The following is a 26,759-nucleotide window of genomic DNA, read 5'->3' on the forward strand; positions in this document are numbered from 1 at the left end:
TGTTTAGTGCCGCCGCTCACCTTGTCAGCAATCGGCGTACGAGGTTACATCCAGAAAATGTGGAGAAGATGATGTTCATTAAAATGAATTATAATCAATTCCTCCGTGGAGACATTCACCAGCAGCAATTGCCTCCACAAAGTACACAGGGTGCTGAGATGGTGGATTCCAGTGGGGACGAATTGATAATCTGTGAGGAGGGGGATGTACACGGTGATATATCGGAGGGTGATGATGAGGTGGACATCTTGCCTCTGTAGAGCCAGTTTGTGCAAGGAGAGATTAATTGCTTCTTTTTTGGGGGGGGGTCCAAACCAACCCGTCATATCAGTCACAGTCGTGTGGCAGACCCTGTCACTGAAATGATGGGTTGGTTAAAGTGTGCATGTCGAGTGTTTATACAACATAAGGGTGGGTGGGAGGGCCCAAGGACAATTCCATCTTGCACCTCTTTTTTCTTTTCTTTTTCTTTGCGTCATGTGCTGTTTGGGGAGGGTTTTTTGGAAGGGCCATCCTGCGTGACACTGCAGTGCCACTCCTAGATGGGCCCGGTGTTTGTGTCGGCCACTAGGGTCGCTTATCTTACTCACACAGTCAGCTACCTCATTGCGCCTCTTTTTTTCTTTGCGTCATGTGCTGTTTGGGGAGGGTTTTTTGGAAGGGACATCCTGCGTGACACTGCAGTGCCACTCCTAGATGGGCCCGGTGTTTGTGTCGGCCACTAGGGTCGCTTATCTTACTCACACAGTCAGCTACCTCATTGCGCCTCTTTTTTTCTTTGCGTCATGTGCTGTTTGGGGAGGGTTTTTTGGAAGGGACATCCTGCGTGACACTGCAGTGCCACTCCTAGATGGGCCCGGTGTTTGTGTCGGCCACTAGGGTCGCTTATCTTACTCACACAGTCAGCTACCTCATTGCGCCTCTTTTTTTCTTTGCGTCATGTGCTGTTTGGGGAGGGTTTTTTGGAAGGGCCATCCTGCGTGACACTGCAGTGCCACTCCTAGATGGGCCCGGTGTTTGTGTCGGCCACTAGGGTCGCTTATCTTACTCACACAGCGACCTCGGTGCAAATTTTAGGACTAAAAATAATATTGTGAGGTGTGAGGTATTCAGAATAGACTGAAAATGAGTGTAAATTATGGTTTTTGAGGTTAATAATACTTTGGGATCAAAATGACCCCCAAATTCTATGATTTAAGCTGTTTTTTAGGGTTTTTTGAAAAAAAACACCCGAATCCAAAACACACCCGAATCCGACAAAAAAAATTCGGTGAGGTTTTGCCAAAACGCGGTCGAACCCAAAACACGGCCGCGGAACCGAACCCAAAACCAAAACACAAAACCCGAAAAATTTCAGGCGCTCATCTCTATAATTAATGCGTCCAGAATTAAAGGGATGAGGGTTGTAACCCTAATCCCAGCAGCAGAACAGTAGCGGGTTCATCTAGAACTTATGCTAGCCTCTGTCCCCAGGAGTATGACTTGCACTCTGTATGTATGTACAGTAGCATCTATTCGGGTTTTGCTGCCCTGAGCTGGTAAAAGCCCGTTACTTGTGCGGGGGCATATGTCTGGCTAGTGCTCGTGTTTCTATATCGCATCAATTACTCTGAGTGTGGCATTTTCTGCTTGCCCAAGGCTTGCTATAGGATGACATTTGTAAGTTAATTATCTCTTAAATCCCCCCGACCGTTTAATTTTCTGCAGCTGCTGGTGCTTATACTTCTCTCTTTTTATTTTCTTTTTTTTGAAAAGTTCTACTATGCAAAGTAATTTTTTTTTTTTTGTACATAATTGCTCTAACTTAGCAGAAAAGATAATTTTGGATAAACAGCTTGCTTTGTATGTTTGTCCACGTAAAGTGCCGAATAAAATGTGCTTTCCCGCCGCTTGCGCTGAGTAAATGACCGAGACAGGAAACGGAGTCTGAATTTGTGGAAATTTCTGCACAGCGGGGCCCGTTTAATAGCAAGGGTCACTGTGAGCTTAGCTCCAATCACCGTGTCTCGTACTCCTGGTTTCGGGCAAGTTCTTTTATTTTCCTTATTCATTAGATGCAAAAATTAGAGTGTCAGCTCTGCAGGGGAGTAATTGGTTTCTCTAAAAAAAATATGTAGTGTCCTGCTCAACCATTGATATTACATTCCTCACTCCCCAACTGAGAGATTCATCTGCATCACAGACAGCGCCGAGGCTCAGAAAATAATCCCCTGGTTGGACGGGCTCTAAGCGTCTACACAACACATGTATATATGTTTTAAATCGCTGACACGTATTGAAAAGTAAAAGAAGTTTATAGAGAGAGATCTGCAGCTGCAGGCACCTGAGACTCGCAATAGCCCCTTCTGCTGTACTGAAATATCCCAAAGAACTCCGAGCGCAGCCATTTGTGGGGAATGTAATCATATTACTCCACATCTGTAAAGATTTCTCTCTGGCACCATACAGTGGTTTGTATCTCAGCCTGACCAGAGTGATGGCGCAATGCACAGTACGCACATTGGGGGTCATTCCGAGCTGATCGCTCGCTAGCTGTTTTTAGCAGCCGTGCAAACGCATAGTCGCCGCCCACGGGGGAGTGTATTTTCGCTTTGCAAGTGTGCGAACGCCTGTGTAGCCGAGCGGTACAAAAACAGTTTGTGCAGTTTCTGAGTAGCTCTGACCTTACTCAGCCGCTGTGATCACTTCAGCCTCTCCAGGTCTGGAATTGACGTCAGACACCCGCCCTGCAAACGCCCAGACACGCCTGCGTTTTTCCAAACACCAACAGAAAACGGTCAGTTGACACCCACAAACGCCTTCTTCCTGTCAATCTCCTTGCGATCGGCTGTGCGAATGGATTCTTCATTAAATCCATTGCTCAGCAACTATCCGCTTTGTACCCGTACAACGCGCCTGCGCATTGCGGTGCATACCTGATCGCAGTTGTGACCTGATCGCTGCGCTGCGAAAAACGGCAGCGTGCGGTCAGGTCGGAATGACCCCCTCTGATAGATCGCCACCTTCCCAAATCACCAACCCCCCAAGCCTGGGATCCAGGATCTGCCTGCTTTCACATTGTCACTGATGATTCATTACAATATCCAAATCATTTACCAGGTCTTCCTTATAATGTAATGCAGCCTTTTATGTTATTGGGGGTAATTCTGAGTTGATCGCAGCAGGACCTTTGTTAGCAATTGGGCAAAACCATGTGCACTGCAGGGGGGGCAGATGTAACATGTGCAGAGAGAGTTAGATTTGGGTGGGGTGTGTTCAAACTGAAATCTAAATTGCAGTGTAAAAATAAAGCAGCCAGTATTTACCCTGCACAGAAACAAAATAACCCACCCAAATCTAACTATCTCTGCACATGTTACATATGTCCCCCCTGCAGTGCACATGGTTTTGCCCAATTGCTAACAAAGGTCCTGCTGCGATCAACTCAGAATTACCCCCACTGTCTCCAAGGAATAGAACAGATCATTAAACCAGTTCTTGAAAAATAAAACACTGCCAAGATTACACCATAAAATATTGGCCCTCATTCCGAGTTGATCGCTCGCTAGCAGATTTTAGCAGCATTGCAAACGCTAGGCCGCCGCCCTCTGGGAGTGTATCTTAGCTTAGCAGAATTGCGAACAAAAGGTTAGCAGTTCTGCTATTAAATATTTCCCTGCAGTTTCTGAGTAGCTCCAGACTTACTCCTACCTTGCGATCACTGCAGACTGTTTCGTTCCTGGTTTGACGTCACAAACACGCCCTGCGTTCGGCCAGCCACTCCCCCGTTTCTCCAGCCACTCCTGCGTTTTTACCCGGCACGCCTGCGTTTTTTAGCACACTCCCGGAAAACGCTCAGTTACCACCCATAAACACCCACTTCCTGTCAATCACTCACCGATCAGCAGAGCGACTGAAATGCGTCGCTCGGCCCTGTGTAAAATTGCATAGTTTTGTGTGAAAGTACTTAGCGCGTGCGCCCTGCTGCCCATACGCATGCGCAGAACAGCCGATTTTTAGCCTGATCGCAATTCTGCTAAAAACAGCAGCGAGCTATCAACTCGGAATGACCACCATTGTCACCAATTTTTATTGCTGATATCTGACTGCAGAATAGCTCAAAATGAGAAAGAACAATCACTAAAATATAAGATCCCATTAGAAACCTATCATACGTTTCTCTGACGTCCTAGTGGATGCTGGGAACTCCGTAAGGACCATGGGGAATAGCGGGCTCCGAAGGAGGCTGGGCACTCTAGAAAGATCTTAGACTACCTGGTGTGCACTGGCTCCTCCCACTATGACCCTCCTCCAAGCCTCAGTTAGATTTCATGCCCGGCCGAGGTTGGATGCACACTAGGGGCTCTCCTGAGCTCTTAGAAAGTTATAGTCTTAGAATTTGTTATTTTCAGTGAGACCTGCTGGCAACAGGCTCACTGCAGCGAGGGACTAAGGGGAGAAGAAGCGAACTCGCCTGCTTGCAGCCGGATTGGGCTTCTTAGGCTACTGGACACCATTAGCTCCAGAGGGATCGACCGCAGGCCCAGCCTTGATGTTCGGTCCCGGAGCCGCGCCGCCGTCCCCCTTACAGAGCCAGAAGTAAGAAGATGGTCCGGAAAATCGGCGGCATGAAGACTCTGTCTTCACCAAGGTAGCGCACAGCACTGCAGCTGTGCGCCATTGCTCCTCTCACACACTTCACACTCCGGTCACTGAGGGTGCAGGGCGCTGGGGGGGGGCGCCCTGAGGCAGCAATAAAAACACCTTGGCTGGCTAAAATACCTCAATATATAGCCCCTGGGGCTATATATGAGGTAAATACCCCTGCCAGAATCCCATAAAAAGCGGGAGAATACGCCGCGAAAAAGGGGCGGAGCCTATCTCCTCAGCACACTGGCGCCATTTTTCCCTCACAGCTCCGCTGGAAGGAAGCTCCCTGGCTCTTCCCTGCAATTCTACAGTACAGTAAGAGGGAAAAGAGAGGGGGGGCATTAAAATTGGCACTGTATACAGTATATTATATTTGAAAAGCAGCTATTAGGGACATAACTCAGTTAGTCCCTGTATATATATAGCGCTCTGGTGTGTGCTGGCATACTCTTACTCTGTCCCCCCAAAGGGCTTTTGTGGGTCCTGTCCTCTGTTTGAGCATTCCCTGTGTGTGTGGAGTGTGTCGGTACGGCTGTGTCGACATGTTTGAGGAGGATAATGATGTGGAGGGGGAGCAGATGCCTTTAGCAGGGATGTCACCCCCTGGGGGTCAGACACCTGAGTGGATGGTATTATGGCAGGAAATGAGTGCACGTATAGACTCCTTACATAAAAAATTTGACGACATGCCGACTGTGGGACAGCCGAGTCTTCAGCTCGTGCCTGTCCAGGTGTCTCAAAAGTCATCAGGGGCTCTGAAACGCCCGCTATCTCAGGTGGCACAAGTAGATGTCGACACGGATACTGACACCAGTGTCGACGACGATGAGTCAAATTTAATGCCCGTTAAGGCCATTCACTGCATGATTGAGGCAATGAAAGAGGTGTTAAATATTTCTGATTTACATCCAGGTACCACAAAAAAGGGTATTATGTTTGGGGAGAAAAAACTACCTGTAGTTTTTCCCCCGTCAGGTGAATTAAATGAAGTGTGTGAAGAAGCGTGGGCTTCCCCTGATAAGAAATTGGTAATTCCTAAGAAGCTACTAATGGCGTTCCCTTTCCCGCCAGAGGATAGGTTACGTTGGGAAACACCCCCGAGGGTGGATAAAGCGCTCACACGTTTGTCTAAAAAGGTGGCACTACCGTCCCAGGATACGGCCGCCCTTAAGGAACCTGCTGATAGAAAGCAGGAGGCGATCCTGAAGTCTGTATATACACACTCAGGCATTATACTCAGACCAGCTATTGCGTCAGCATGGATGTGCAGTGCTGCCGCTGCGTGGTCAGATAAACTGTCAGAAAATATTGACATGTTAGACAGAGACACGATCCTGCTAACAATTGACCATATCAAAGACTCACTCTTATACATGAGAGATGCACAGAGGGAAATCTGCCGGCTGGCATCTAAAGTAAGTGCATTATCCATCTCTGCTAGGAGATGCTTATGGACTCGCCAGTGGACTGGAGATGCAGATTCCAAAAGGCACATGGAAGTTTTGCCTTATAAGGGGGAGGAATTATTTGGGGATGGTCTCTCCGACCTAGTTTCCACAGCAACGTCTGGGAAGTCAGCATTTTTACCCCATGTCCCCTCACAGCCTAAGAAGGCGCCATTTTATCAGGTTCAGTCCTTTCGGTCCCAGAAAAACAAGCGGGGAAAAGGAGGGTCTTTTCTGTCAAGAGGCAGAGGCAGGGGAAAAAGGCTGCAGCAAACAGCAGGTTCCCAGGAACAAAAGTCCTCCCCCGCTTCCTCTTCCAAGTCCGCCGCATGACGGTGGGGCTCCACAGGCGGAGCCAGGTACGGTGGGGGCCCGCCTCAGGAATTTCAGCGATCAGTGGGCTCGCTCACAGGTGGATCCCTGGATCCTTCAAATAGTATCTCAGGGATACAGGCTGGAATTCGAGGCGACTCCACCCCGCCGTTTCCTAAAATCCGCCTTGCCGATTGCTCCCTAAGACAGGGAGGCGGTGCTAGCAGCGATTCACAAGCTGTATTCCCAGCAGGTGATAATCAAGGTACCCCTACTTCAACAAGGCCGGGGTTACTATTCCACACTATTTGTGGTGCCGAAACCGGACGGTTCGGTGAGACCCATTTTAAATTTGAAATCCTTGAACACATACATAAAAAAATTCAAGTTCAAGATGGAATCGCTCAGGGCGGTTATTGCAAGCCTGGACGAGGGGGATTACATGGTATCCCTGGACATCAAGGATGCTTACCTGCATGTCCCCATGTACAATTCTCACCAGGAGTACCTCAGATTTGTGGTACAGGATTGCCATTACCAATTCCAGACGCTGCCGTTTGGACTCTCCACGGCACCGAGGGTATTTACCAAGGTTATGGCGGAAATGATGATACTCCTTCGAAAAAAGGGAGTTTTAATTATCCCATACTTGGACGATCTCCTAATAAAGGCACGATCCAAGGAACAGTTGTTAGTGGGAGTAGCACTATCTCAGGAAGTGCTGAGCCAGCACGGCTGGATTCTGAATATCCCAAAGTCACAGCTGGTCCCCACGACACGTCTAATGTTCCTGGGAATGATTCTGGACACGGCCCAGAAAAAAGTGTTTCTCCCGGAGGAGAAAGTCAGGGAGTTGTCTTCTCTAGTCAGAGACCTCCTAAAACCAAAACAGGTATCGGTGCATCACTGCACGCGGGTCCTGGGAAAGATGGTAGCTTCTTACGAAGCAATTCCATTCGGCAGGTTCCATGCCAGAATTTTTCAGTGGGACCTGTTGGACAAGTGGTCCGGATCGCATCTTCAGATGCATCGTTTAATAACCCTGTCTCCACGAACCAGGGTGTCTCTTCTGTGGTGGCTGCACAGTGCTCATCTTCTGGAGGGCCGCAGATTCGGCATACAGGACTGGGTCCTGGTGACCACGGATGCCAGCCTACGAGGCTGGGGGGCAGTCACAAAGGGAAGAAATTTCCAAGGACTATGGTCAAGTCAGGAGACTGCCCTTCACATAAATATTCTGGAACTAAGGGCCATTTACAATGCCCTAAGTCAAGCAAAATCCCTGCTCCTACACCAGCCGGTGCTGATCCAGTCAGACAACATCACGGCAGTCGCCCATGTGAATCGACAGGGCGGCACAAGAAGCAGGACGGCGATGGCAGAAGCCACAAAAATTCTCCGATGGGCGGAGAATCATGTACTAGCACTGTCAGCAGTGTTCATCCCGGGAGTGGACAACTGGGAAGCAGACTTTCTCAGCAGGCACGACCTCCACCCGGGAGAGTGGGGACTTCATCCAGAAGTCTTCCAAATGATTGTAAATCAATGGGGTCGTCCACAGGTGGACATGATGGCGTCCCGCCTAAACAAAAAACTAGAGAAGTATTGCGCCAGGTCAAGAGACCCTCAGGCGATAGCTGTGGACGCTCTAGTGACACCGTGGTTGTACCGGTCAGTTTATGTGTTCCCTCCTCTACCTCTCATACCAAAGGTATTGAGAATAATAAGAAAGCGAGGAGTAAACACAATTCTCGTGGTTCCGGATTGGCCGAGAAGAGCGTGGTACCCGGAACTTCAAGAGATGATCTCAGAGGACCCGTGGTCTCTGCCGCTCAGACAGGACCTGCTGCAGCAGGGCCCCTGTCTGTTCCAAGACTTACCGCGGCTGCGTTTGACGGCATGGCGGTTGAACGCCGGATCCTGAAGGAAAAGGGCATTCCGGAGGAAGTCATTCCTACGCTTATTAAAGCCAGGAAAGAGGTCACAGCAACTCATTATCACCGCATATGGCGGAGGTATGTTGCATGGTGTGAGGCCGAAAAGGCCCCAACGGAGGAATTTCAACTAGGTCGATTTCTGCATTTCCTGCAAGCAGGAGTGAATATGGGCCTAAAACTGGGCTCCATTAAGGTACAGATCTCGGCTCTGTCAATTTTCTTTCAAAAAGAACTAGCTTCAGTACCTGAAGTTCAGACATTTGTTAAAGGAGTGCTGCATATTCAGCCCCCGTTTGTGCCCCCCGTGGCACCTTGGGATCTCAACGTGGTGTTGAGTTTCTTAAAATCACATTGGTTTGAACCACTAAAAACCGTGGATCTGAACTATCTCACGTGGAAGGTGGTTATATTATTGGCCTTGGCTTCTGCCAGGCGAGTATCAGAATTGGCGGTTTTGTCTTGTAAAAGCCCTTATTTGATTTTCCATATGGATAGGGCAGAATTGAGGACTCGTCCCCAGTTTCTCCCAAAGGTGGTGTCAGCGTTTCACCTGAACCAGCCTATTGTGGTGCCTGCGGCTACTAGGGACTTGGAGGACTCCAAGTTGCTAGACGTTGTCAGGGCACTGAAAATATATGTTTCCAGAACGGCTAGAGTCAGAAAATCTGACTCGCTGTTTATCCTGTATGCACCCAACAAGCTGGGTGCTCCTGCTTCTAAGCAGACTATTGCTCGTTGGATTTGTAGTACAATTCAGCTTGCACATACTGTGGCAGGCCTGCCACAGCCAAAATCTGTCAATGCCCATTCCACAAGGAAGGTGGGCTCATCTTGGGCGGCTGCCCGAGGGGTCTCGGCTTTACAACTTTGCCGAGCTGCTACTTGGTCAGGGGCAAACACGTTTGCAAAATTCTATAAATTTGATACCCTGGCTGAGGAGGACCTGGAGTTCTCTCATTCGGTGCTGCAGAGTCATCCGCACTCTCCCGCCCGTTTGGGAGCTTTGGTATAATCCCCATGGTCCTTACGGAGTTCCCAGCATCCACTAGGACGTCAGAGAAAATAAGAATTTACTCACCGGTAATTCTATTTCTCGTAGTCCGTAGTGGATGCTGGGCGCCCATCCCAAGTGCGGTTTATCTGCAATACTTGTACATAGTTATTGTTAACTAAATTGGGTTATTGTTGAGCCATCTGTTGAGAGGCTCTATTGTTTCATACTGTTAACTGTGTTTCATATCACGAGTTGTACGGTGTGATAGGTGTGGCTGGTATGAGTCTTACCCGGGATTCAAAATCCTTCCTTATTGTGTACGCTCGTCCGGGCACAGTACCTAACTGAGGCTTGGAGGAGGGTCATAGTGGGAGGAGCCAGTGCACACCAGGTAGTCTAAGATCTTTCTAGAGTGCCCAGCCTCCTTCGGAGCCCGCTATTCCCCATGGTCCTTACGGAGTTCCCAGCATCCACTACGGACTACGAGAAATAGAATTACCGGTGAGTAAATTCTTATTTTTACATGGACAATCATGGAGCATCCAGGAAATTTTAGACCTTTATTTACCCCAATATCTATTTTTAAGTATTTGAGTCTGTGACCTTGAAATGTTGACGGACTTAAACACAGTCATGTGGCTGTTCTGTTCTAAGCCAATTATTTTATACTGTTAATCTCTGTCCTAGATGGAGAAAACTAGTGGCACAATGTATGAATATTTGACATTTGCAAACCTTTATAAATTAAAAACTAAAATGTAGAGATAAAAACATAAAATCCAAGGGGTCAATTCAATTTGCCGACAGTTGAATAGCCCCGGGAATTAGCTATTCAATACAGTACCATATGACACTTGTCGTGAATTATTCTGCAGGCAGAAAGCCGACAAAAGTGCTGGCGCGCGGCCGGTGCGAGGCTGATTCTGTCAGGAATCAGCACTGCGCCGGGCAGTTAAGTCAGAGAATGCCCGTTCTCCCGACAAAACAACATGTCAAGTCCGGCAGAATTGAATAGCGACGGGAGCTAATTCCCGGCGCTATTCAACTGTTGAATTGACCCCAAGAGTGGTATTCACCTTTCATATCCATTTAGTGGGATCTAGTTATGTGACTGGCGGTCACGATACCGCTGGCTACATCGCGCCCCCCTCTAAATCTCGGCAGTCGGTACGTCGCCCGACTAGCAGGGACTATTCCCGCTGTGGGTGTCCACGACACTCAGAGTGGGAACAGGACCTGTGGTATTGGATTGGAATATGTATTATAGTACTTCACGGTACACTTTTCCTGTGATTTTAGATGGTTACGTCCAGGGCCGGGCTGCCCATCTGGCACTTCTGACAAACGCCCGATGGGCTGGTGGGCCGCTCCTATCATTCAGAAAGCCGGGAAGGCCGCGCATAGCTCAGCCTCCGGCTCTCTGTTGTAAACGCTCCCCGCCCCCCAGCCCGTCTCCATGGAATGGAGGCGTGCTGCGAGCCCCGCCCCCTGATTCGCGGCCTGCCCCCTCCCGTTTCCATGGCTGCGAGTCCACGCCCCCTTGGCTCGCGGCACGCCCCCGTCACTGGTTCGCGCACGCGTTTGCCCGGCCCAAATTTGTCCCCTAGTCCGTCACTGATTACGTCTGTGTCTTGGTGTGTAGTTATGTGAAATGCACAATAGCACTTGCGTATAAAGCGTACAAACAAGCGTAAGGAGTGACACGGATATCGCGCATTAGAGACATATTGGCCCTCATTCCGAGTTGTTCGCTCGCAAGGCGATTTTAGCAGAGTTACACACGCTAAGCCGCCGCCTACTGGGAGTGAATCTTAGCTTCTTAAAATTGCGAACGATGTATTCGCAATATTGCGATTACAAACTACTTAGCAGTTTCAGAGTAGCTTCAGACTTACTCGGCATCTGCGATCAGTTCAGTGCTTGTCGTTCCTGGTGTGACGTCACAAACACACCCAGCGTTCGCCCAGACACTCCTCCGTTTCTCCAGCCACTCCTGCGTTTTTTCCGGAAACGGTAGCGTTTTCATCCACACGCCCATAAAACGCCGTGTTTCCGCCCAGTAACACCCATTTCCGGTCAATCACATTACGTTCGCCGGAGTGAAGAAAAAGCCGTGAGTAAAAAAACTATCTTCATAGCAAAATTACTTGGCGCAGTCGCAGTGCGAACATTGCGCATGCGTACTAAGCAGAAAAACGCTGCGATGCGAAGAAAATTACCGAGCAAACGACTCGGAATGAGGGCCATTGATCGATGCATCCTCTACATCAAATCCTATTCCGTCTGTCATGTCCGCAGACTTCCATCATTATTTGGGGCCACTGACAGCTGTGTAATGAGAGCACACATGGTTTGCCTGTCAGTGTGAAGTGTAATATTAGAAGAACACGTCTTTCTTATTGTTAATGTCAAGTGGTAATGTGATCACTGGTGTGCTAGGAATAATGACGGGTTTTATGCTCTGTGCTATTTACTAATGTCATTGCCGGCATACCAGGAGCAGGGAATTCTGCTGCTCCCAGCTTTACCGCTCATACTGTTATTACAAGCTCGGCTGCTAAACCCTATGGCAAGAGAGGTCATTGTGTCTCTTACAGGTTGTGGTAACAGTACACAATGACACAACTGTGGTAATGATACAGCTGGGAGAATGATTTGCTTCATTAGTAAAATGATCTTTGCTTCATCTACAGTATATCGTCCCTCATGTGGCTGAATCTCCATGTGTTTTATCATGTGCCTCTTACCTGCTTTCTAACTCACCTCTTCCTGCTCGGTGCTGCGCCTGTCACTCTCCCCTAGTGCCGCGTCTGTCACTCTCCCCTGCCCCGGTGCTGCGCCTGTCACTCTCCCCTGCCCCAGTGCTGCGCCTGTCACTCTCCCCTGCCCAGTGCCGCGTCTGTTACTCTCCCCTGCCCAGTGCCGCGCCTGTCACTCTCCCCTGCCCCAGTGCCGCGTCTGTCACTCTCCCCTGCCCCAGTGCCGTGCCTGTCAGTGCCTCGTCTGTCACTCTCCCCTGCCCCAGTGCCGTGCCTGTCAGTGCCTCGTCTGTCACTCTCCCCTGCCCCAGTGCCGCGCCTGTCACTCTCCCCTGCCCCAGTGCCGCGTCTGTCACTCTACCCTGCCCCAGTGCCGCGCCTGTCACTCTCCCCTTCCCCAGTGCCGCGCCTGTCACTCTGCCCTTCCCAGTGCCGCGTCTGTCACTCTCCCCTGCCCCAGTGCCGCGTCTGTCACTCTCCCCTGCCCCAGTGCCGCGCCTGTCACTCTCCCCTGCCCCAGTGCCGCGCCTGTCACTCTCCCCTTCCCCAGTGCCGCGCCTGTCACTCTGCCCTTCCCAGTGCCGCGTCTGTCACTCTCCCCTGCCCCAGTGCCGCGTCTGTCACTCTCCCCTGCCCCAGTGCCGCGCCTGTCACTCTCCCCTGCCCCAGTGCCGCGCCTGTCACTCTCCCCTGCCCCAGTGCCGTGCCTGTCACTCTCCCCTTCCCCAGTGCCGCGTCTGTCACTCTCCCCTGCCCCAGTGCCGCGTCTGTCACTCTCCCCTGCCCCAGTGCCGTGCCTGTCACTCTCCCCTGCCCCAGTGCCGTGCCTGTCACTCTCCCCTGCCCCAGTGCCTCGTCTGTCACTCTCCCCTGCCCCAGTGCCGCGCCTGTCACTCTCCCCTTCCCAGTGCTGCGTCTGTCGCTCTCCCCTGCCCCAGTGCCGCGCCTGTCACTCTCCCCTTCCCAGTGCAGCGTCTGTCACTCTCCCCTGCCCCACTGCCGCGCCTGTCACTCTCCCCTGCCCCCTGTCACTCTCCCCTGCCCCAGTGCCGCGTCTGTCACTCTCCCCTGCCCCAGTGCTGCGCCTGTCACTCTACCCTGCCCCAGTGCCGCGTCTGTCACTCTCCCCTGCCCCAGTGCTGCGCCTGTCACTCTCCCCTGCCCCAGTGCCGCGTCTGTCACTCTCCCCTGCCCCAGTACCGCGTCTGTCACTCTTCCAGTGCCGCGTCTGTCACTCTCCCCTGCCCCAGTGCCGCGTCTGTCACTCTCCCAGTGCCGCGTCTGTCACTCTCCCCTGCCCCAGTGCCGCGTCTGTCACTCTCCCAGTGCCGCGTCTGTCACTCTCCCCTGCCCCAGTGCCGTGTCTGTCACTCTCCCCTGCCCCAGTGCCGCGTCTGTCACTCTCCCAGTGCCGCGTCTGTCACTCTCCCCTGCCCCAGTGCCGCATCTGTCACTCTCCCAGTGCCGCGTCTGTCACTCTCCCCTGCCCCAGTGCCGCGTCTGTCACTCTCCCAGTGCCGCGTCTGTCACTCTCCCAGTACCGCGTCTGTCACTCTCCCGGTGCTGCGTCTGTCACTCTCCCTTCACTTTCAGTACTGTGCCGTGACATTTAATGATAGTCAAAAAAACTACAGCATTATACTTTTATTGTTAAAATCCAGTTCCAGTATCCGAGATGTCTGTAGATCTGGCTCTTAGTATCTTGCAATATATATATATATATATATATATATATAGGTATATAAATGTTTGCTTTGTTCTGTTTATCTTTCAGAATTTTACTATGTAACTTTTTTGTGCCCTACAGATTTGGAGAGACTCTTTCTGATGCTGTGATAACGCGGGGAGGACACGTTGCTCTACAGAAAGGTAATCCTTTTTTTTAAATTGATTATTTGGTTTGAACCTGGAGACAGACCCACTGACAGCCAGGATCAGACCTTTTGGGGGAAAAGATACAATTGCAAAACGCTACTAAAATAATCAATGCATTGTGAGTTATTTAGGGAACACACTGGATGCGTAGCTCGGCGTTACACTATGGATGGCAGATGGCCTCCGTCCATGCTTTAGTTCTGCGGAAACAACGCTGCAAACTACAGAATGCCCAATGCACCATCTGCACCCCTTAAGCCGTCTATTCATTTATTGTGCTTGACATTAACTATAAACTTTAAGCTAGCTTATCAACTAAAATAAAGACACGGACACAACTGCGTTGGATTAAATGGTCATTGAATTTATTAATTGGAATGACCTCACTCGTAGTGGGTGGCCAGGAAGACGCTACCACTAACCAGCTCTAGTCACGATCTTACAAAATGGCGGCGACTAAACGCCCCAACTGTCATGGGTGCGACTGAAACGCCCCATCTATATATATCAGCATAACCTGTGTTGTGAAGGTCTCACCACCCCTTCCTATAGCAGAGTGAGGACGCTCCCCGAGGAAGCGCCCCTCGCCCCCCCCCACAAGGGCAGGACACACTCGCCGTCCTTCAAAAGGGTTAAGTGCCCCACAACACCACTCATGCTACAAGTGACCGCTGGCCAGTAGCGCCTTCCCGCCCACTAAGTCTGAAAGAAAGATAATAGTAAGCCAAATTGAAGAGGGCCAAATTAGATAGCCAATAGGGTGGGTGGGTGGGCTTCCAGACGACAAGAGGAAGCAAATCTGGAAGTTTCTACCCTTAATGCACTAAACACCTCCCCTACACTCACCGATAGGCTGGCCCTAACCAATTACAACTCACTCAAAACTCTGATCTGCCTAGCAACAAAGACATCTTCAACCAATCACAAAAATGTAAGACTCTTATATAGATTTCCTGCCTAGCCAGGCACTCTCCTTATCATATCACACCTCAGCCTTCTGGCTCTGCAACAGGAAATCCCATCTTTGCTGCAAATGATTTGTTTGGTGTGTGTATCCCTGTCCATAGCAACGGCTGATCTGCCATGTTGTGGTGCTGCTGTGTATAGTGTGTGTGTGTGCTATAACTACACTGTATATTCTGCGGATTCACAGCGGTGATTATAAACACACAGATGGAGCCTCAGTCATATAGCCTTCTCTGCTGTGCCTAGGTGCACCAAGGCTTATTAGCATAAACCCTTCATCCATTGTTCCCAGCTGCAATACAATACAGAGAGAACAATACAGCAGGGGATCAAGTCATTACAGTAGGGGATTTAGGTGGTCATTCCGAGTTGATCGCTCGCTAGAAGTTTTTAGCAGCCGTGCATACGCATTGTCGCCGCCCACTGGGGAGTGTATATTTGCTTGGCGGAAGTGCGAACGCCTGTGCAGCGGAGCGCCTGCAAAAACATTTTGTGCAAAACAAGACCAGCCCTGTAGTTAATCTTCGTGTGCGTTGATTCTAACGACGGAGGGACGGCTTTTGACGTCACACACCCGCCCAGCGTTCGCCCAGCCACGCCTGCGTTTTCCCTGGCACGCCTGCGTTTTTCTTGGCACTCCCTGAAAACGGTCAGTTGACACCCAGAAACGCCCCTTTCCTGTCAATCTTCTTGCGGCCGCCAGTGCGAATGAAAACGTCGCTAAAACCTGTGCAAAACCACAAAGGTCTTTGTACCTGTACGTCGCGCGTGCGCATTGCGGTCCATACGCATGCGCAGAAATGCCGATTTTTAGCCTGATCGCTGCGCTGCGAACAACGGCAGCTAGCGATCAACTCGGAATGACCCCCTAAATCTGACTGCTCTGGCTCAGTTAATCTTATTAAAGGGATAAATGAGCAGGGCTCCATCTGTATGAAATATGATTTTGTTGAGACAGTACATGCTATGGTGGGGTCATCACATGACACATAGCGGGACGGTAAATATCATAATTGTAAAGTCATCGTAGGATTGGCCAACCCTAATCACAACCCTAACATTTGCAGGTGTCCACATGTTGGTTGTAGACATTGTAACCTTGTTGACGCCATGGCATTGACCTTTGAACTGTTGATATTTTGAGTGTAGATCACATGACTACATCCCCCGCTTCGGTGCAGTTTAATAGGCAGTTCTTGGTAAAGATACAGTAAAGGATTATCCCATATTAATAATTTGCCACGGCGGGGTCTGTCTGTGGGATCTATTTATCATGCGACATTGGACGATTACCCCCCCATGACGTTGACGGTGCCAGGTGTTTGTGTCGTGCTTCTTCCAGTGATAGATTGTTCCTCTGGAATGTAATATGTTTTTTATTGCATTTATTAAAAGATGATAGATGTAAATCTTTATTGCTGAAGGGAGTTACGTTCTATCTCATCACTGCGTCAGAAAACAGAAAGTGAGTGGGCTTGCTCTGAGAGCAGTGATACGCCTTTACACGGACCTTCTTCTTTTGAAACCACATTGTTTCATTATTACTAGTGGTGGATAGTTTGGTTGAACAATGGGGGTCATTCCGAGTTGATCGCTCGCTAGCAGTTTTTAGCAGCCGTGCAAACGCATAGTCGCCGCCCACCGGGGAGTGTATTTTCGCTTTGCAGGAGTGTGAACGCCTGTGCAGCAGAGCGCCTGCAAATACATTTTGTGCAAAACAAGACCAGCCCTGTAGTTACTTATCCTGTGCGATGATTGCTGCGACGAGTGACACCATAATGACGTCAGATACCCGCACAGCAAACGCCCGGCCACGCCTGCATTTTTCCAAACACTCCCAGAAAACGTGCAAGTTGACACACAGAAACGCCCTCTTTCTGTCAATCTCCTTGCGTTTGGCTGTGCGTTTGGATTCGTCGCTAGAACCAGTGCAAAACTACAATGGACTTTGTACCTGTATGACGCATTGCGGTGCATACGTATGCGCAGATTAGCCGCTTTTTTCACTGATAGCTATGCAGCGAACAACGGCAGCTAGCGATCAACTCGGAATGACCCCCAATGGACGGTCTGGGGTATTATTATTTCTTCTTCTTCGTGTGCCTGCTCCCCCCGTAGGGCTGAGTCACATGTGGTAGGATGGCTGAAAAATGAACGTGGATTTTTGTCACCTGTTTTTATCTTGTTGTCCGTACACTTTTCTTATGCTGTTACCAATACGATCTACTGTTCTGTCTATAGTAGTGATTATATGTGCACGAGGAACGGGGTATTCTATGTTCTAAAACCTCATCTGCAAATTTAGCACGATAGAAAACTGTGGTGTAATTGTCAATCATTATCGCTGATTTGTCCTACGTTATTTCCGATGCAGCCTTCATGTGTCTGTTAATGTTTGTCAGGCATTAACAGTGGAATAGGTATAACCGAACCCTGGATGGGGGCTGTAAAGCCTGTAAAGCTCTCTGAGTCGGAGATGTGCCAGACTATTTGCATGCAGGATAGAGCATTAATATTGATGTGCTGCCAGGTAATGTCTCTCAGCATCGGCGGCATATAAATACCATTACAGTGTAATTAGTCAGGCTGAGTCCTGATTGAAGAAAACTTTCTTCCCATCTTATACTGTCAGTCAAGTCTTCATTGCAGGAGATTGTTTACTATCAATGTGATCTGTTTCTCCTCAGTATAATGACTGTGTTACACCTACCGGCTCCAGGACGCAGTGTACAGAGGTGACTTTCTAAAGCTAGAAGCCCTGGCAGACGATAGGCCAGGGCACAACAAATCCCAGGGGCCAGGTCACCATGGCCAATATATTTTGCTGCCTGGCTACCAGATTATGGAGGGAGGAAGCAGATTTTCTTCAGCCCCTGCGGAGATTCGTGGGTGCGCCTGTATTGCGGCGGAAATACAGTGCACGTGCTGAGTGTCCGTCCTGGCCTGCATTGACTGCTGTACCTATCCATCCCAGCCTGCGCTGTCTGCTGTACCTGTCTGTCCCAACCTGCACTGACTGCTGTACCTATCCATCCCAGCCTGCGCTGTCTGCTGTACCTGTCTGTGCCAACCTGCATTGACTGCTGGACCTATCCATCCCAGCCTGCGCTGTCTGCTGTACCTGTCTGTCCCAACCTGCACTGACTGCTGTACCTATCCATCCCAGCCTGCGCTGTCTGCTGTACCTGTCTGTCCCAACCTGCACTGACTGCTGTACCTATCCATCCCAGCCTGCGCTGTCTGCTGTACCTGTCTGTCCCAACCTGCACTGACTGCTGTACCTATCCATCCCAGCCTGCGCTGTCTGCTGTACCTGTCTGTCCCAACCTGCACTGACTGCTGTACCTATCCATCCCAGCCTGCGCTGTCTGCTGTACCTGTCTGTCCCAACCTGCACTGACTGCTGTACCTATCCATCCCAGCCTGTGCTGTCTGCTGTACCTGTCTGTGCCAACCTGCATTGACTGCTGTACCTATCCTTCCCAGCCTGCGCTGTCTGCTGTACCTGTCTGTCCCAACCTGCTCTGACTGCTGTACCTATCTATCCCAGCCTGCGCTGTCTGCTGTACCTGTCTGTGCCAACCTGCACTGACTGCTGTACCTATCCATCCCAGCCTGCGCTGTCTGCTGTACCTGTCTGTGCCAACCTGCACTGACTGCTGTACCTATCCATCCCAGCCTGCGCTGTCTGCTGTACCTGTCTGTGCCAACCTGCACTGACTGCTGTACCTATCCATCCCAGCCTGCGCTGTCTGCTGTACCTGTCTGTGCCAACCTGCACTGACTGCTGTACCTATCCATCCCAGCCTGCGCTGTCTGCTGTACCTGTCTGTCCCAACCTGCTCTGACTGCTGTACCTATCTATCCCAGCCTGCGCTGTCTGCTGTACCTGTCTGTCCCAACCTGCACTGACTGCTGTATCTATCTATCCCAGCCTGCGCTGTCTGCTGTACCTGTCTGTCCCAACCTGCACTGACTGCTGTATCTATCTATCCCAGCCTACGCTGTCTGCTGTACCTGTCTGTCCCAACCTGCACTGACTGCTGTACCTATCCATCCCAGCCTGTGCTGTCTGCTGTACCTGTCTGTGCCAACCTGCACTGACTGCTGTATCTATCTATCCCAGCCTACGCTGTCTGCTGTACCTGTCTGTCCCAACCTGCACTGACTGCTGTATCTATCTATCCCAGCCTACGCTGTCTGCTGTACCTGTCTGTCCCAACCTGCACTGACTGCTGTACCTATCCATCCCAGCCTGTGCTGTCTGCTGTACCTGTCTGTGCCAACCTGCACTGACTGCTGTACCTATCCATCCCAGCCTGCGCTGTCTGCTGTACCTGTCTGTCCCAACCTGCACTGACTGCTGTATCTATCTATCCCAGCCTACGCTGTCTGCTGTACCTGTCTGTCCCAACCTGCACTGACTGCTGTACCTATCCATCCCAGCCTGCGCTGTCTGCTGTACCTGTTTGTCCCAACCTGCACTGACTGCTGTACCTATCCATCCCAGCCTGCGCTGTCTGCTGTACCTGTCTGTCCCAACCTGCACTGACTGCTGTACCTATCCATCCCAGCCTGCGCTGTCTGCTGTACCTGTCTGTCCCAACCTGCACTGACTGCTGGACCTATCTATCCCAGTCTGCACTGTCTGCTGTACCTGTCTGTCCCAACCTGCACTGACTGCTGTACCTATCCATCCCAGCCTGCGCTGTCTGCTGTACCTGTCTGTGCCAACCTGCACTGACTGCTGTACCTATCCATCCCAGCCTGCGCTGTCTGCTGTACCTGTCTGTGCCAACCTGCACTGACTGCTGTACCTATCCATCCCAGCCTGCGCTGTCTGCTGTACCTGTCTGTGCCAACCTGCACTGACTGCTGTACCTATCCATCCCAGCCTGCGCTGTCTGCTGTACCTGTCTGTGCCAACCTGCACTGACTGCTGTACCTATCCATCCCAGCCTGCGCTGTCTGCTGTACCTGTCTGTGCCAACCTGCATTGACTGCTGTACCTATCCATCCCAGCCTGCGCTGTCTGCTGTACCTGTCTGTCCCAACCTGCTCTGACTGCTGTACCTATCTATCCCAGCCTGCGCTGTCTGCTGTACCTGTCTGTCCCAACCTGCACTGACTGCTGTATCTATCTATCCCAGCCTACGCTGTCTGCTGTACCTGTCTGTCCCAACCTGCACTGACTGCTGTACCTATCCATCCCAGCCTGTGCTGTCTGCTGTACCTGTCTGTGCCAACCTGCACTGACTGCTGTACCTATCCATCCCAGCCTGCGCTGTCTGCTGTACCTGTCTGTCCCAACCTGCACTGACTGCTGTATCTATCTATCCCAGCCTACGCTGTCTGCTGTACCTGTCTGTCCCAACCTGCACTGACTGCTGTACCTATCCATCCCAGCCTGCGCTGTCTGCTGTACCTGTCTGTCCCAACCTGCACTGACTGCTGTATCTATCTATCCCAGCCTACGCTGTCTGCTGTACCTGTCTGTGCCAACCTGCACTGACTGCTGTACCTATCCATCCCAGCCTGCGCTGTCTGCTGTACCTGTCTGTGCCAACCTGCACTGACTGCTGTACCTATCCATCCCAGCCTGCGCTGTCTGCTGTACCTGTCTGTGCCAACCTGCACTGACTGCTGTACCTATCCATCCCAGCCTGCGCTGTCTGCTGTACCTGTCTGTGCCAACCTGCACTGACTGCTGTACCTATCCATCCCAGCCTGCGCTGTCTGCTGTACCTGTCTGTGCCAACCTGCATTGACTGCTGTACCTATCCATCCCAGCCTGCGCTGTCTGCTGTACCTGTCTGTCCCAACCTGCTCTGACTGCTGTACCTATCTATCCCAGCCTGCGCTGTCTGCTGTACCTGTCTGTCCCAACCTGCACTGACTGCTGTATCTATCTATCCCAGCCTACGCTGTCTGCTGTACCTGTCTGTCCCAACCTGCACTGACTGCTGTACCTATCCATCCCAGCCTGTGCTGTCTGCTGTACCTGTCTGTGCCAACCTGCACTGACTGCTGTACCTATCCATCCCAGCCTGCGCTGTCTGCTGTACCTGTCTGTCCCAACCTGCACTGACTGCTGTATCTATCTATCCCAGCCTACGCTGTCTGCTGTACCTGTCTGTCCCAACCTGCACTGACTGCTGTACCTATCCATCCCAGCCTGTGCTGTCTGCTGTACCTGTCTGTGCCAACCTGCACTGACTGCTGTACCTATCCATCCCAGCCTGCGCTGTCTGCTGTACCTGTCTGTCCCAACCTGCACTGACTGCTGTATCTATCTATCCCAGCCTACGCTGTCTGCTGTACCTGTCTGTCCCAACCTGCACTGACTGCTGTACCTATCCATCCCAGCCTGCGCTGTCTGCTGTACCTGTCTGTCCCAACCTGCACTGACTGCTGTACCTATCCATCCCAGCCTGCGCTGTCTGCTGTACCTGTCTGTCCCAACCTGCACTGACTTCTGTACCTATCCATCCCAGCCTGCGCTGTCTGCTGTACCTGTCTGTCCCAACCTGCACTGACTGCTGTACCTATCTATCCCAGCCTGCGCTGTCTGCTGTACCTGTCTGTCCCAACCTGCACTGACTGCTGTACCTATCCATCCCAGCCTGCGCTGTCTGCTGTACCTGTCTGTCCCAACCTGCACTGAGTGCTGTACCTATCCATCCCAGCCTGTGCTGTCTGCTGTACCTGTCTGTGCCAACCTGCACTGACTGCTGTACCTATCCATCCCAGCCTGCGCTGTCTGCTGTACCTGTCTGTGCCAACCTGCATTGACTGCTGTACCTATCCATCCCAGCCTGCGCTGTCTGCTGTACCTGTCTGTCCCAACCTGCACTGACTGCTGTACCTATCCATCCCAGCCTGCGCTGTCTGCTGTACCTGTCTGTCCCAACCTGCACTGACTGCTGTACCTATCCATCCCAGCCTGCGCTGTCTGCTGTACCTGTCTGTCCCAACCTGCACTGACTTCTGTACCTATCCATCCCAGCCTGCGCTGTCTGCTGTACCTGTCTGTCCCAACCTGCACTGACTGCTGTACCTATCTATCCCAGCCTGCGCTGTCTGCTGTACCTGTCTGTCCCAACCTGCACTGACTGCTGTACCTATCCATCCCAGCCTGCGCTGTCTGCTGTACCTGTCTGTCCCAACCTGCACTGACTGCTGTACCTATCCATCCCAGCCTGCGCTGTCTGCTGTACCTGTCTGTCCCAACCTGCGCTGACTGCTGTACCTATCCATCCCAGCCTGCGCTGTCTGCTGTACCTGTCTGTCCCAACCTGCGCTGTCTGCTGTACCTATCCATCCCAGCCTGCGCTGTCTGCTGTACCTGTCTGTCCCAACCTGCACTGACTGCTGTACCTATCCATCCCAGCCTGCGCTGTCTGCTGTACCTGTCTGTCCCAACCTGCACTGACTGCTGTACCTATCTATCCCAGCCTGCGCTGTCTGCTGTACCTGTCTGTCCCAACCTGCACTGACTGCTGTACCTATCCATCCCAGCCTGCGCTGTCTGCTGTACCTGTCTGTGCCAACCTGCATTGACTGCTGTACCTATCCATCCCAGTCTGCGCTGTCTGCTGTACCTGTCTGTCCCAACCTGCTCTGACTGCTGTACCTATCTATCCCAGCCTGCGCTGTCTGCTGTACCTGTCTGTGCCAACCTGCACTGACTGCTGTACCTATCCATCCCAGCCTGCGCTGTCTGCTGTACCTGTCTGTGCCAACCTGCACTGACTGCTGTACCTATCCATCCCAGCCTGCGCTGTCTGCTGTACCTGTCTGTGCCAACCTGCACTGACTGCTGTACCTATCCATCCCAGCCTGCGCTGTCTGCTGTACCTGTCTGTGCCAACCTGCACTGACTGCTGTACCTATCCATCCCAGCCTGCGCTGTCTGCTGTACCTGTCTGTGCCAACCTGCATTGACTGCTGTACCTATCCATCCCAGCCTGCGCTGTCTGCTGTACCTGTCTGTCCCAACCTGCTCTGACTGCTGTACCTATCCATCCCAGCCTGCGCTGTCTGCTGTACCTGTCTGTCCCAACCTGCACTGACTGCTCTATCTATCTATCTATCCCAGCCTGCGCTGTCTGCTGTACCTGTCTGTCCCAACCTGCACTGACTGCTGTATCTATCTATCCCAGCCTACGCTGTCTGCTGTACCTGTCTGTCCCAACCTGCACTGACTGCTGTACCTATCCATCCCAGCCTGTGCTGTCTGCTGTACCTGTCTGTGCCAACCTGCACTGACTGCTGTATCTATCTATCCCAGCCTACGCTGTCTGCTGTACCTGTCTGTCCCAACCTGCACTGACTGCTGTATCTATCTATCCCAGCCTACGCTGTCTGCTGTACCTGTCTGTCCCAACCTGCACTGACTGCTGTACCTATCCATCCCAGCCTGTGCTGTCTGCTGTACCTGTCTGTGCCAACCTGCACTGACTGCTGTACCTATCCATCCCAGCCTGCGCTGTCTGCTGTACCTGTCTGTCCCAACCTGCACTGACTGCTGTATCTATCTATCCCAGCCTACGCTGTCTGCTGTACCTGTCTGTCCCAACCTGCACTGACTGCTGTACCTATCCATCCCAGCCTGCGCTGTCTGCTGTACCTGTTTGTCCCAACCTGCACTGACTGCTGTACCTATCCATCCCAGCCTGCGCTGTCTGCTGTACCTGTCTGTCCCAACCTGCACTGACTGCTGTACCTATCCATCCCAGCCTGCGCTGTCTGCTGTACCTGTCTGTCCCAACCTGCACTGACTGCTGTACCTATCTATCCCAGCCTGCGCTGTCTGCTGTACCTGTCTGTCCCAACCTGCACTGACTGCTGTACCTATCCATCCCAGCCTGCGCTGTCTGCTGTACCTGTCTGTGCCAACCTGCACTGACTGCTGTACCTATCCATCCCAGCCTGCGCTGTCTGCTGTAACTGTCTGTGCCAACCTGCACTGACTGCTGTACCTATCCATCCCAGCCTGCGCTGTCTGCTGTACCTGTCTGTGCCAACCTGCATTGACTGCTGTACCTATCCATTCCAGCCTGCGCTGTCTGCTGTACCTGTCTGTCCCAACCTGCTCTGACTGCTGTACCTATCTATCCCAGCCTGCGCTGTCTGCTGTACCTGTCTGTCCCAACCTGCACTGACTGCTGTATCTATCTATCCCAGCCTACGCTGTCTGCTGTACCTGTCCGTCCCAACCTGCACTGACTGCTGTACCTATCCATCCCAGCCTGTGCTGTCTGCTGTACCTGTCTGTGCCAACCTGCACTGACTGCTGTACCTATCCATCCCAGCCTGCGCTGTCTGCTGTACCTGTCTGTCCCAACCTGCACTGACTGCTGTATCTATCTATCCCAGCCTACGCTGTCTGCTGTACCTGTCTGTCCCAACCTGCACTGACTGCTGTACCTATCCATCCCAGCCTGTGCTGTCTGCTGTACCTGTCTGTGCCAACCTGCACTGACTGCTGTACCTATCCATCCCAGCCTGCGCTGTCTGCTGTACCTGTCTGTCCCAACCTGCACTGACTGCTGTATCTATCTATCCCAGCCTACGCTGTCTGCTGTACCTGTCTGTCCCAACCTGCACTGACTGCTGTACCTATCCATCCCAGCCTGCGCTGTCTGCTGTACCTGTCTGTCCCAACCTGCACTGACTGCTGTACCTATCCATCCCAGCCTGCGCTGTCTGCTGTACCTGTCTGTCCCAACCTGCACTGACTGCTGTACCTATCCATCCCAGCCTGCGCTGTCTGCTGTACCTGTCTGTCCCAACCTGCACTAACTGCTGGACCTATCTATCCCAGCCTGCGCTGTCTGCTGTACCTGTCTGTCCCAACCTGCACTGACTGCTGTACCTATCCATCCCAGCCTGCGCTGTCTGCTGTACCTGTCTGTCCCAACCTGCACTGACTGCTGTACCTATCTATCCCAGCCTACGCTGTCTGCTGTACCTGTCTGTCCCAACCTGCACTGACTGCTGTACCTATCCATCCCAGCCTGCGCTGTCTGCTGTACCTGTCTGTCCCAACCTGCACTGACTGCTGTACCTATCCATCCCAGCCTGCGCTGTCTGCTGTACCTGTCTGTCCCAACCTGCACTGACTGCTGTACCTATCCATCCCAGCCTGCGCTGTCTGCTGTACCTGTCTGTCCCAACCTGCACTGACTGCTGTACCTATCCATCCCAGCCTGTGCTGTCTGCTGTACCTGTCTGTGCCAACCTGCACTGACTGCTGTACCTATCCATCCCAGCCTGCGCTGTCTGCTGTACCTGTCTGTCCCAACCTGCACTGACTGCTGTATCTATCTATCCCAGCCTACGCTGTCTGCTGTACCTGTCTGTCCCAACCTGCACTGACTGCTGTACCTATCCATCCCAGCCTGTGCTGTCTGCTGTACCTGTCTGTGCCAACCTGCACTGACTGCTGTACCTATCCATCCCAGCCTGCGCTGTCTGCTGTACCTGTCTGTCCCAACCTGCACTGACTGCTGTATCTATCTATCCCAGCCTACGCTGTCTGCTGTACCTGTCTGTCCCAACCTGCACTGACTGCTGTACCTATCCATCCCAGCCTGCGCTGTCTGCTGTACCTGTCTGTCCCAACCTGCACTGACTGCTGTACCTATCCATCCCAGCCTGCGCTGTCTGCTGTACCTGTCTGTCCCAACCTGCACTGACTGCTGTACCTATCCATCCCAGCCTGCGCTGTCTGCTGTACCTGTCTGTCCCAACCTGCACTGACTGCTGGACCTATCTATCCCAGCCTGCGCTGTCTGCTGTACCTGTCTGTCCCAACCTGCACTGACTGCTGTACCTATCCATCCCAGCCTGCGCTGTCTGCTGTACCTGTCTGTCCCAACCTGCACTGACTGCTGTACCTATCCATCCCAGCCTGTGCTGTCTGCTGTACCTGTCTGTGCCAACCTGCATTGACTGCTGTACCTATCCATCCCAGCCTGCGCTGTCTGCTGTACCTGTCTGTCCCAACCTGCACTGACTGCTGTACCTATCCATCCCAGCCTGCGCTGTCTGCTGTACCTGTCTGTCCCAACCTGCACTGACTGCTGTACCTATCCATCCCAGCCTGCGCTGTCTGCTGTACCTGTCTGTCCCAACCTGCACTGACTTCTGTACCTATCCATCCCAGCCTGCGCTGTCTGCTGTACCTGTCTGTCCCAACCTGCACTGACTGCTGTACCTATCTATCCCAGCCTGCGCTGTCTGCTGTACCTGTCTGTCCCAACCTGCACTGACTGCTGTACCTATCCATCCCAGCCTGCGCTGTCTGCTGTACCTGTCTGTCACAACCTGCACTGACTGCTGTACCTATCCATCCCAGCCTGCGCTGTCTGCTGTACCTGTCTGTCCCAACCTGCACTGACTGCTGTACCTATCCATCCCAGCCTGCGCTGTCTGCTGTACCTGTCTGTCCCAACCTGCACTGACTGCTGTACCTATCTATCCCAGCCTGCGCTGTCTGCTGTACCTGTCTGTCCCAACCTGCACTGACTGCTGTACCTATCCATCCCAGCCTGCGCTGTCTGCTGTACCTGTCTGTCCCAACCTGCACTGACTGCTGTACCTATCTATCCCAGCCTGCGCTGTCTGCTGTACCTGTCTGTCCCAACCTGCACTGACTGCTGTACCTATCCATCCCAGCCTGCGCTGTCTGCTGTACCTGTCTGTCCCAACCTGCACTGACTGCTGTACCTATCTATCCCAGCCTGCGCTGTCTGCTGTACCTGTCTGTCCCAACCTGCACTGACTGCTGTACCTATCCATCCCAGCCTGCGCTGTCTGCTGTACCTGTCTGTGCCAA

General features: G+C 52.1%; 1 protein-coding gene across 7 annotated transcripts in view; it reads left to right on the forward strand.

The window, feature by feature from the left end:
• PKNOX2 (PBX/knotted 1 homeobox 2) overlaps positions 1-26,759 on the forward strand; it is a 581,048-nt gene that overhangs the window by 164,938 nt on the left and 389,351 nt on the right. For all 7 annotated transcript variants that reach the window (XM_063943776.1, XM_063943772.1, XM_063943775.1 and 4 more), the window contains one exon: positions 13,884-13,945. The gene's annotated coding sequence lies outside the window, so the exon portion shown is untranslated. The remainder of the gene's footprint in view (positions 1-13,883; positions 13,946-26,759) is intronic.

Source organism: Pseudophryne corroboree, chromosome 10, assembly GCF_028390025.1.
Source record: "Pseudophryne corroboree isolate aPseCor3 chromosome 10, aPseCor3.hap2, whole genome shotgun sequence".
NCBI classification, from domain to species: domain Eukaryota; kingdom Metazoa; phylum Chordata; class Amphibia; order Anura; family Myobatrachidae; genus Pseudophryne; species Pseudophryne corroboree.